This window comes from Pseudorca crassidens, unplaced genomic scaffold (genome assembly GCF_039906515.1).
Source record: "Pseudorca crassidens isolate mPseCra1 unplaced genomic scaffold, mPseCra1.hap1 Scaffold_64, whole genome shotgun sequence".
Taxonomy (NCBI): Eukaryota; Metazoa; Chordata; class Mammalia; order Artiodactyla; family Delphinidae; genus Pseudorca; species Pseudorca crassidens.
Window position 1 is genome coordinate 2,038,578 of NW_027136316.1, and position 8,840 is coordinate 2,047,417.

Genomic DNA, 8,840 nt, shown 5'->3' on the forward strand with positions numbered 1-8,840 from the left:
ATTCTAAAAATGAGAAGAAAAAACAAATGTTTGTGAGAGTGTGAAGAAAAGGCAACTTTGTGCATATTTGGTGGAAATGTAAACTGGTACAGTCTAATGAATGTAAAAGAATTCAATTGGACCCCTATCTCACACTACTCACAAAAATTAACTCAAAAGAGATTAAAGACAAACATGTATGACTTGAAACCATAAAACACCTAAAAAATTCCTGGGGGAAAATCTCCTTGACCTTGGTCTTGGGAATAGTGACTTTTTGGTTATGACCCCAAAGGACAGGTAACAAAGCAAAAGTAAAAATAAACTGGGCCTAAGAAAACCTAAAAATTCTTCTGCACAGAAAAAAATAAAACCACACACAAAAGCAAAACAAAACAAAAAACAACTGGTTAAAAATGGAAAAAGGATATGAATAGATATATTTTCCAAAGAAGATATACAAATGTCCAACAGATATATGAAAAGTGTTCAATGTCTTTAATCATCAGGGAAATGAAAATCAAAATCACGAGATCATCTCACTCCTGTTAGAATGGCTACAGCCAAAACACAAGAGATTTCAAGTGTTTGAAAGAACATGGAGAAAAGAAAATCCTTGTGCATTGTTGGTAGAGATGTAAATTAATACAGCCACTATGAAAAAGAGTATGGAGGTTCCCCCCAAAATTATAAGTAGTATCCAGTTGTTCCAGTACCATTTGTTGAAGAGACTATCCTGCCCAGTGAGTGTGCTTTATTCCCATCTCAAATATTAGTTACTTATACACTGGGGTTTACTTCTGGGCTCTCTATTCTGTTCCTTTAGTCTATGTGTGTATTTTAGTGCCAATACCATAGTGTCGTGTAACTACAGGATTTTAATATTGTTTCTTTTTGTTTAAAATAAATTTATTTATTTATTCACTTATTTTTGGTTGTGCTGGGTCTTTGCTGTTGCGCGAGGGCTTTCTCTAGTTTCAGCGAGTGGGGACTACTCTTTGGTGTGGTGTATGGGTTTCTCATAGTGGTGGCTTCTCTTGTTGCAGAGCATGGGGTCTAGGCACACGGGCTTCAGTAGTTGTGGCACGTGGGTTAAGTAGTTGTGGTTCGTGGTGTCTAGAATACAGTCTCAGTAATTGTGGTGCACTGGCTTAGTTGCTCCGTGGTATGTGGGATCCTCCCAGACCAGGGCTTGAAATTGTGTCCCCTGTATTGGCAGACGGATTCCTAACCACTGCACCACCAAGGAAGCCCCTGTAATATAATTTTAAATCAGGAAGTGTGATGACTCCCAATTTTTTCTTTCTCAGGATTGCTCTGGTTATTTGCGGTCTCTGTGGTCACGTACAAAATTTTAAAATTGATTTCTCTATATCTGTAAAAGATGCTGTTGGAATTCTGATAGAGATTGCATTGAACCTATAGATGCCTTTGGGTAGTATGGACATTTTAACAACAATAATTCTTCTGATCACAGAACACAGTACTGTATATCTTTCACTTGTTTTGTCTTCTTCAATTTTTTTTGATCAAAGTCTTGTAGTTTTCAAAGGACAAATTTTTCATTTCCTTCGTTAAGTTTATTTCTAAATATTTATTCGTTTTAATGCAATTTTGAATGGGGAAAGGATAGTGTCTTCACCAAATTCTGTTGGGAAAACTGGAAAACCACATACAGAAAAATGAAACTGGACACCTATCTTATACCACTCACAAATACTAATTTGAAGACTGAAACAAAAGACCAGATACTATAAAACTCCAAAAGAAAACACAAAGAAGAATCTACTTAACACTGGTTTGGGCAATAATTTGGGGATATGATCCCAAAAGCATAAGCCAGAAAAGTAAAAACCAACAGATGGGGTTATATCAAACTAAAAAGCTTTATATATATATATAGTCTACATAGAGATTAGGAGAGAATATCTGCAAATCATACGTTGCATCAAAGAGTATAAATTTTCAGTTTTAAGATTAGTAAGTTCTGGGAACTTTAACATACATTATGGTGGCCATAGCTAACAACACTGTATTATATATTTGAAAGTTGCTAAGGTAGTAGATCTCAAAAATTTTACCACACAAAAAAGTTAATGATGTGAGTTTATGGAAGAATCCTTATTGCGGTAATCATTTCACACTATATATCTGTATCAAATCACCACACTGTACATCTTAAACTTACACAGTGCTGTATATCAATTGTGTCTCAAGAAGTCTGGAGGAGAAAAAAAAAAAAGAATTTCAAGATGGATACAAGAGCATGAAACCAAGCATGGGCGTTTCTGAGTGAAGAACCTTGTGTCATATCCATGTAACTGGCCCCAGTTCTACCTGCAAAACCACAACGAAAATCTGACCACTGGTCCCCATCACCAGGGCTAACAACGTGCCTGAGCTCCCACCTTGGTTACTACAGCAGTCTCCTAATTGGCGCCCCAATTCTGCTTTTGCCCCTTCAGTCAGTTGGTAGGACAGCAGCCAGAGGAAGTCAGATGATAGCCCTCCTCTGCTTACAACCATTCACTGGTCCTTTATTTCACACAGAGTAAAAGCCAATGTCCTTTAAATGGCCGACAATCTGTTGACAACACCAAGGGCTCTATCCCTTGCTCACTTAACTTCAACAACCCAGCATTCCCAACTTTCCTCAAACACGCCAGCCATGTTCCTTCTTTACAGCATTTTACCTTGCTCTCCCCTCTGCCTGGAATCTGCTTTTGCCACCTATGCACACTATGTATGCCCTCCCTCATATCTTTTAAGTCTTATTCACAGGTATTTACTGAGCAAGACTATGTGCTGGACAGTATTCAAGGCACAGATGTTTGGACCCAGCATCTCTCTGATCCTTCTGAGATGGAGCATCATTTCATAAACTTACTGGCTATTTTTTCTGGAAAAAACAGATACATAAATATGGGAGTGTAGGAATCGCTCAGGCAAAATCCCAAATAATAGATACAGATGTTTAACTATCAGAAAGGTGGAGCATAACTTCCCAACTCCCTAAATGTGTCCTGCACGGAGTGACATCCTTCCAAACGGTACACACTGAATGGAAGGGAGAAAAGTTTGATGTTACAGTGAGGAACTTGACAAACTCCACCTCAGCCAGGTGATCAAGGGCAACATCAACAGTAGTAAGTCATCTGCAGAGCATGTGCCCTTGATATGAAGTGAAACACAAAACCCCAGGCTAATCACGAGGGAAACAGCTGGTAAATCCCAATTCGAGACTGTCAAGGTCATCAAAAGCAAGAAATGTCTCAGAAACTATAACAACTAACAGTGTCCTAAAGAGAAATGGCAGCTAAATGGAATGAGGGTGAGATATCCTGAATGCAATCCTAGACGAGAAAAAGGTAAGTCTAAGAAAATTTGAAGAAAGTGTGGGTTGTAGTTAATAATCAGGTATCAACACTAGTTCATTAACTGTAAAAATGTACCCTAATGACATGAAAGTGTAATAAGAGAGGAAACTGAGTCTGGGCTACTTGTGAAATCCTGCACTATTCTTGTAAATTTTATATAAATTTGAAACAATTTTAAAATGAAAATGTATTAAACAAATTTTTATTTTTTTCTAACACATATTATTTTTAAATTGTCCTACCAGTAATTACTATTAATTTCCCCTGTCACCTAGTTGTACTGTTTCATTTTGTTAAATAGAATTTATCACAGAGAGAAGTAAATTACCCATGATAGTAGAAAATTTCCAATAACACCAATTTTACATATTTTATGTTAAATTAAGAATGCACATGTGTATAATCATTTATTATATATTATGTTACTTGGGAGTTTTTGTTTTTTTTTCTTTTGGCTGCAGTCATTTTGCTGGTATGGCTGTATCCTGAGTCACTTTCTAAGAAGTCACTCACCAGAGATGTCTGTCAGGACTCAGAAGTGAGTCTACATGTCACTTCATGGCTGAACATATTCAAACAGCCCATTTATAAAATAAAAATAAAATAACTAATAATTCATTGTGACTGGTTCATTTATTCAAAGAATGCTTTTTAAAAATTTTGTTTCCATGCTTACATTTCATACTAATGGAACAAAATCAAATTATGTGCCAACTCAAATATTACATTAGAATAATGAGAACAGAGTTGTGACCACAAAAATTCAATGTTTCATCCTGATATTTTCTAATCAGAAGTGTTTTTTAAAATATTCAGGGCTTCCCTTGTGGTGCAGTGGTTGGGAGTCTGCCTGTCGAGGCAGGGGACACGTGTTCGTGCCCCAGTCAGGGAGGATACCACATGCCACGGAGCGGCTGGACCCGTGAGATATGGCCGCTGAGCATGCGTGTCCGGAGCCTGTGCTCTGCAACGGGAGAGGCCACAGCAGTGGGAGGACCGCGTAATGCAAAAAGAAAACAAAAATTCAAACTCAGTTCCTAGGGGATAGCTGAAAGTGACAATATCAGAAAGCCCAAATGGCACACAGACTTGCAAGTGATTGTAGATGTTGCCATATAATGTGCCAGAAATAAATTACCTCTTAGAAGATTACATAAAATTACTTGAAGTTCAAACCCTTGAATGCTTCCCAATTTTGTCAGACTTACATGTTATTATAATGTCTATATCCATTTAGCTCATGAGGTAGGTAAAGATAAAAAGTGATCTGTTCTTATGTGTTTAATACAGTTTAAAAAAGTATCTAATGCTCCTAAGAAATCAGGTTAGATCTGGAATACAGATGAAACTATGAAATGAAAGTACTTTGCTTTGTACAAGAGCAGTAGCTCATCATGTACAAATATGTCAGATAATAAGTACCTTCATGTTAAAAAAGAAAAAATGCCATCACTGCAAAAGAAAGCTTTATTGATGGTACTGACGTAAAAGTAAAACCTAGATATGATATACCTCAGGTAATTACGAGTATATTGGGAAAAGATAATGTTGACATAAAAATGCTCATGCTCAGATATTATACAGGTGTAACTGTGGCAGATTTACGAAGACATAGAAGCCATGTTCCTCCACTGAGTATGACGATGCCAAAATTGTGACCTGATCATTTCTTAACCTTAATGGACAAAATTTCTGCTCCCACAATTTAAAATATGATCTTTAAAATACTGTATAATGAGACGATGTGATATTTTAATGTCTGTTCTAAGTAGTACTTTAAACACACATAAGTCTATCCAATTGTCAGTCAGAAAGATCAGATACAATCAGCTATCATTCTATGCAAATGAATGGCATGTAGCAAATATTCATATATGTGTGTACCTATATAAAACATGTTAGCATATATGAATAAAATCAACTAAGTTATATTAATATTTAAAGTAAAATCATATTAGCAAATGCACTGTGGTGAAATAAGAAGCATCTGGGTATAAATAGATTACAAATTTTTATGCAGTTGTCACAATGGGATAATATTGTGAGCAAAGTGGAAATTGTAAAGAAAGTCGTCCAAGAAAAACATCTTGACTATAGGAAAAATCGCATGCTTATTATAAGGCCTCTCCCCTTGTTTACAACCAATGTCAGAAAGTAACCTTCAACTAGGTTAGGAGAATAAAAACTTTAACAAGACATAGGAATACTCTTTCTGTTGTAGAAAATAAACCAAAATAAAAAGTAAATGAATAAGCTATGAAGAGTCTACAGATAGAAATATCAATTCTTATGGGAAAGAGGCTTAAAATAAATAATAAGGAAATTATAGGTATCCTAATTTCACCTTTTGAATGGAGCTATAGAACATTAAGCTAAAAACCTTCATATTCTCTATTAGGAGAAAATTTATTTGCTATGAATGTATTTAATTTACAAAAAGCAGCCCCTGTCTTACCTTTTAAGTATTCTGTTGAAGTTTTAAGTTTTAATATATTTCATCTTAAATGGTCTTATGAAGTATGCAAAGGTTGGTATTTTAAAAATCGTCACTGTGCCTGGAACTTCTAAAAGTGATTCACAATTTTTTAAATTACATTCCTATAAAAATTTTGTATTGACATGAATATTATGATTTTTAATAATACGAGTCACATTGGAATATTGCAGAAGAGTTTTCAATGAGCTTATGTGTATAAATATTTAAGACTGTCACTGTATTATGAGAAAATTTCAAACACAGCAATATTTTGACTTGAAAATGAGAAAAAAGCTAAGAACTACATCTTAAATATTGCTCATTGTGGGGCTTCCCTGATGGTGCAGTGGTTAAGAGTCCACCACCCAATGCAGAGGACACGGGTTTGAGCCCGAGTCCAGGTAGATCCCACATACAGCGGAACAACTATGCCCGTGAGCCACAACTACTGAGCCTGCGCTCTAGAGCCTGCGAGCCACAACTACTGAAGCCCACGCACCTAGAGTCCGTGCTCTGCAACAAGAGAAGCCACCGCAATGAGAAGCCGCGCGCCACAATAAAGAGTAGCCCCCGCTCGCCACAACTAGAGAAAGCCCATGCAACAACGAAGACCCAATGCAGTCAAAAATCAAATAAATTAAATAAATTTTAAAAAGAATGATTTGTAAAAAAAATAAATAATAAATATTGATGACGTAGAGAAAATAGCACAACATGAAAGTTATGAGTTAAGTTTTATTGGGGGAAAAATAAAGACTATATCCTGGGAAACAGAATCTCAGATGGCTCCAAGAAACTGTTCCAAAGAGGCATGGGGAAGGTCAGTGTATATGTAATTTTGGTGAAGGGGGAGTACACGCAATCGAGCACATATAATTTTTGCAGAAGGTTTCTGCTCCTCTCATGCAGGCTCCGGCTAGTGACGTCACCATGAAGGATTTCAGTGCTTCTCTAGACACGAGGAGATACAAGAACTGGGCTCATAAAATCAGCTCCTGAAAGTATCTAACTCTCTGAAGAGCTGTCCTGCCAGCTTCCCCCGAGCACAGAGCACGTCATTTCCGCTCTCCACCCTGAACTCCTTTCAGGGGGTGTTGAAGGTCAGCGGCTGCAGCAGCTGCACCAGCACCTGATTTAATCCTTGTCGAGGTAGACGGCAAGTGCCGATCCATAGCTGACAATACGCTCCAAATAATTTTATTCCTTTAAGACGGAAAAGTAAAATACAATAAATTCTGATTCTGACATGTTTAAACTATAAAACTTAACATAGTGTGTTTTACTACACTTTTTTTTTTACTCTTTTATTTTTTTTGCGGTACGCAGGCCCCTCACTGTTGTGGCCTCTCCCGTTGCGGAGCACAGGCTCCGGACGCTCAGGCTCCGGACGCTCAGGCTCAGGGCCATGGCTCACGGGCCCAGCCGCTCCGCGGCATGTGAGATCTTCCCGGACCGGGGCACGAACCCGTGGCCCCTGCATCGGCAGGCGGACTCTCAACCACTGCGCCACCAGGGAAGCCCTGTTTTTCTACTCTTTCAATACGTTTTCAACTAGATCCACGTTACCTGCACATGATCCGTGTATAGTCTGTTAGTTAAGGTCTTTGAACAAAGGAATAAGTGGATAATTCCGTGCGGTTGAGGACAAGGGGCGGAAACAGTTCTCTTGGCCACTAAAAAAAGGGGACATTTTTACAACCATCCGGGGGCGTCTGAGGAAACCCAGCAGAGTCTGTCCGCGAGGGTGAACTCTCCTGGTCGCCCGCGCCCGAGCTCCTTCCCCGCGGCCCAAGGGTCCGGGGCTCAGCCGCGCCGCCCGCGAGGACACGCGATTCCCGCGCTCCGCCTCGGGCGTGGCTCCTCCCGCCAACCGCCCCGCGTCCGGAACAGACGCCCCGCCGGGAACAGCCTCCACGCCGCCGGCCCCTCGGAGACCGGATCCGAGGGACAACAAGCGACATCGAACGTTACCTGAGAAGGTGGGGATACACCGCGCGGGGCGGCCGGAAAGGAAGACGCGGAACCTCGAGGAGCGGGCACAGCCCCATTGCACCGGCCGGGGCGCGGGTGGGGAACGTCTTCCTCCCGCAGACCAGCCAGCCCCACGCGCAGGTCCGCAACCGCCCTGGCGCCTCCACTCCGTCCTCAGGGAAGACTGCCCATCAAGTCCGGGTGCAGTTGCGCATGCGCCCCATCGCCTGTGACATAGTGGCTTCGTGCCCCCCCTGCAGGCCCTTGGGGGAAGTGTAGGATGCTCGAACTCACTGGAGAACATGTGCCCCCTCCCAGCCAGGATGCTAAGTTACTCAAAATCTCAGTGCCCCAGCCTCTCTGCTGATGGCACTGGTGATGCTCTGTTCCAGCCATGCCCGCTCTCTTGCCTGGGATGTGCTCCACTCTTTGGAGCCATGTCATCTGGTTTTTAGGTCATCCCCCCAAAATGATAATAACCTCTATTCTATGCCACAATGACAGTATCCATTTCAGGTCCCTAGAAAAGAGCCACCAATTTCCACCATCAGATTCTCCACTGGATCTTCAACCTGTTAGACACAGAGGACAGCTGCTCTGCTTGGAATAAAATTCTCTATAGTAATATACAGAGTTGATCACAAACACAAATAACTGAAACAGAAGATGAGAGTAGAAAATCTATGGACTTTTCCTCATTTGAGAATAGGAGTCCACAGTTAATTCCAAGAAACCGTTAGCTATCTGAAGCAGTGGAATACAGCTGACATACCTTGGAGCTTGTCAGGGAGGGAATCAAACTGTGTTTTCCCTCATTTAGCAAATCCTCTCAAAAAATAAGGAAACAAGAAAAAACATTCTGCTTATGACCACCTTTATACAATTATATTTTTATGCACAAGAAGGTAATGTAAAATACGTTAAATATAAAATATCAGACAACAAAATGATAATGTATTTAAGATACACATTTCTTATATCCAAAATTATTTACAAAATTCATAATCAGTTTCTTAAATAAGCAAACTCATGAATTA

The 8,840-nt window shown here is 39.8% G+C and overlaps 1 long non-coding RNA gene across 1 annotated transcript; it reads right to left on the bottom strand.

Annotated features, from left to right (window-relative positions):
* Nucleotides 1-6,553: 6,553 nt before the first annotated feature.
* On the bottom strand, nucleotides 6,554-7,985 carry LOC137218244 (uncharacterized). The gene is made up of 2 exons (XR_010940567.1): nucleotides 7,804-7,985; nucleotides 6,554-7,035 (listed from the first exon to the last, which is right to left on the bottom strand). It is a non-coding gene; the product is annotated as an uncharacterized lncRNA (long non-coding RNA).
* Between the last annotated feature and the right edge of the window lie 855 nt (nucleotides 7,986-8,840).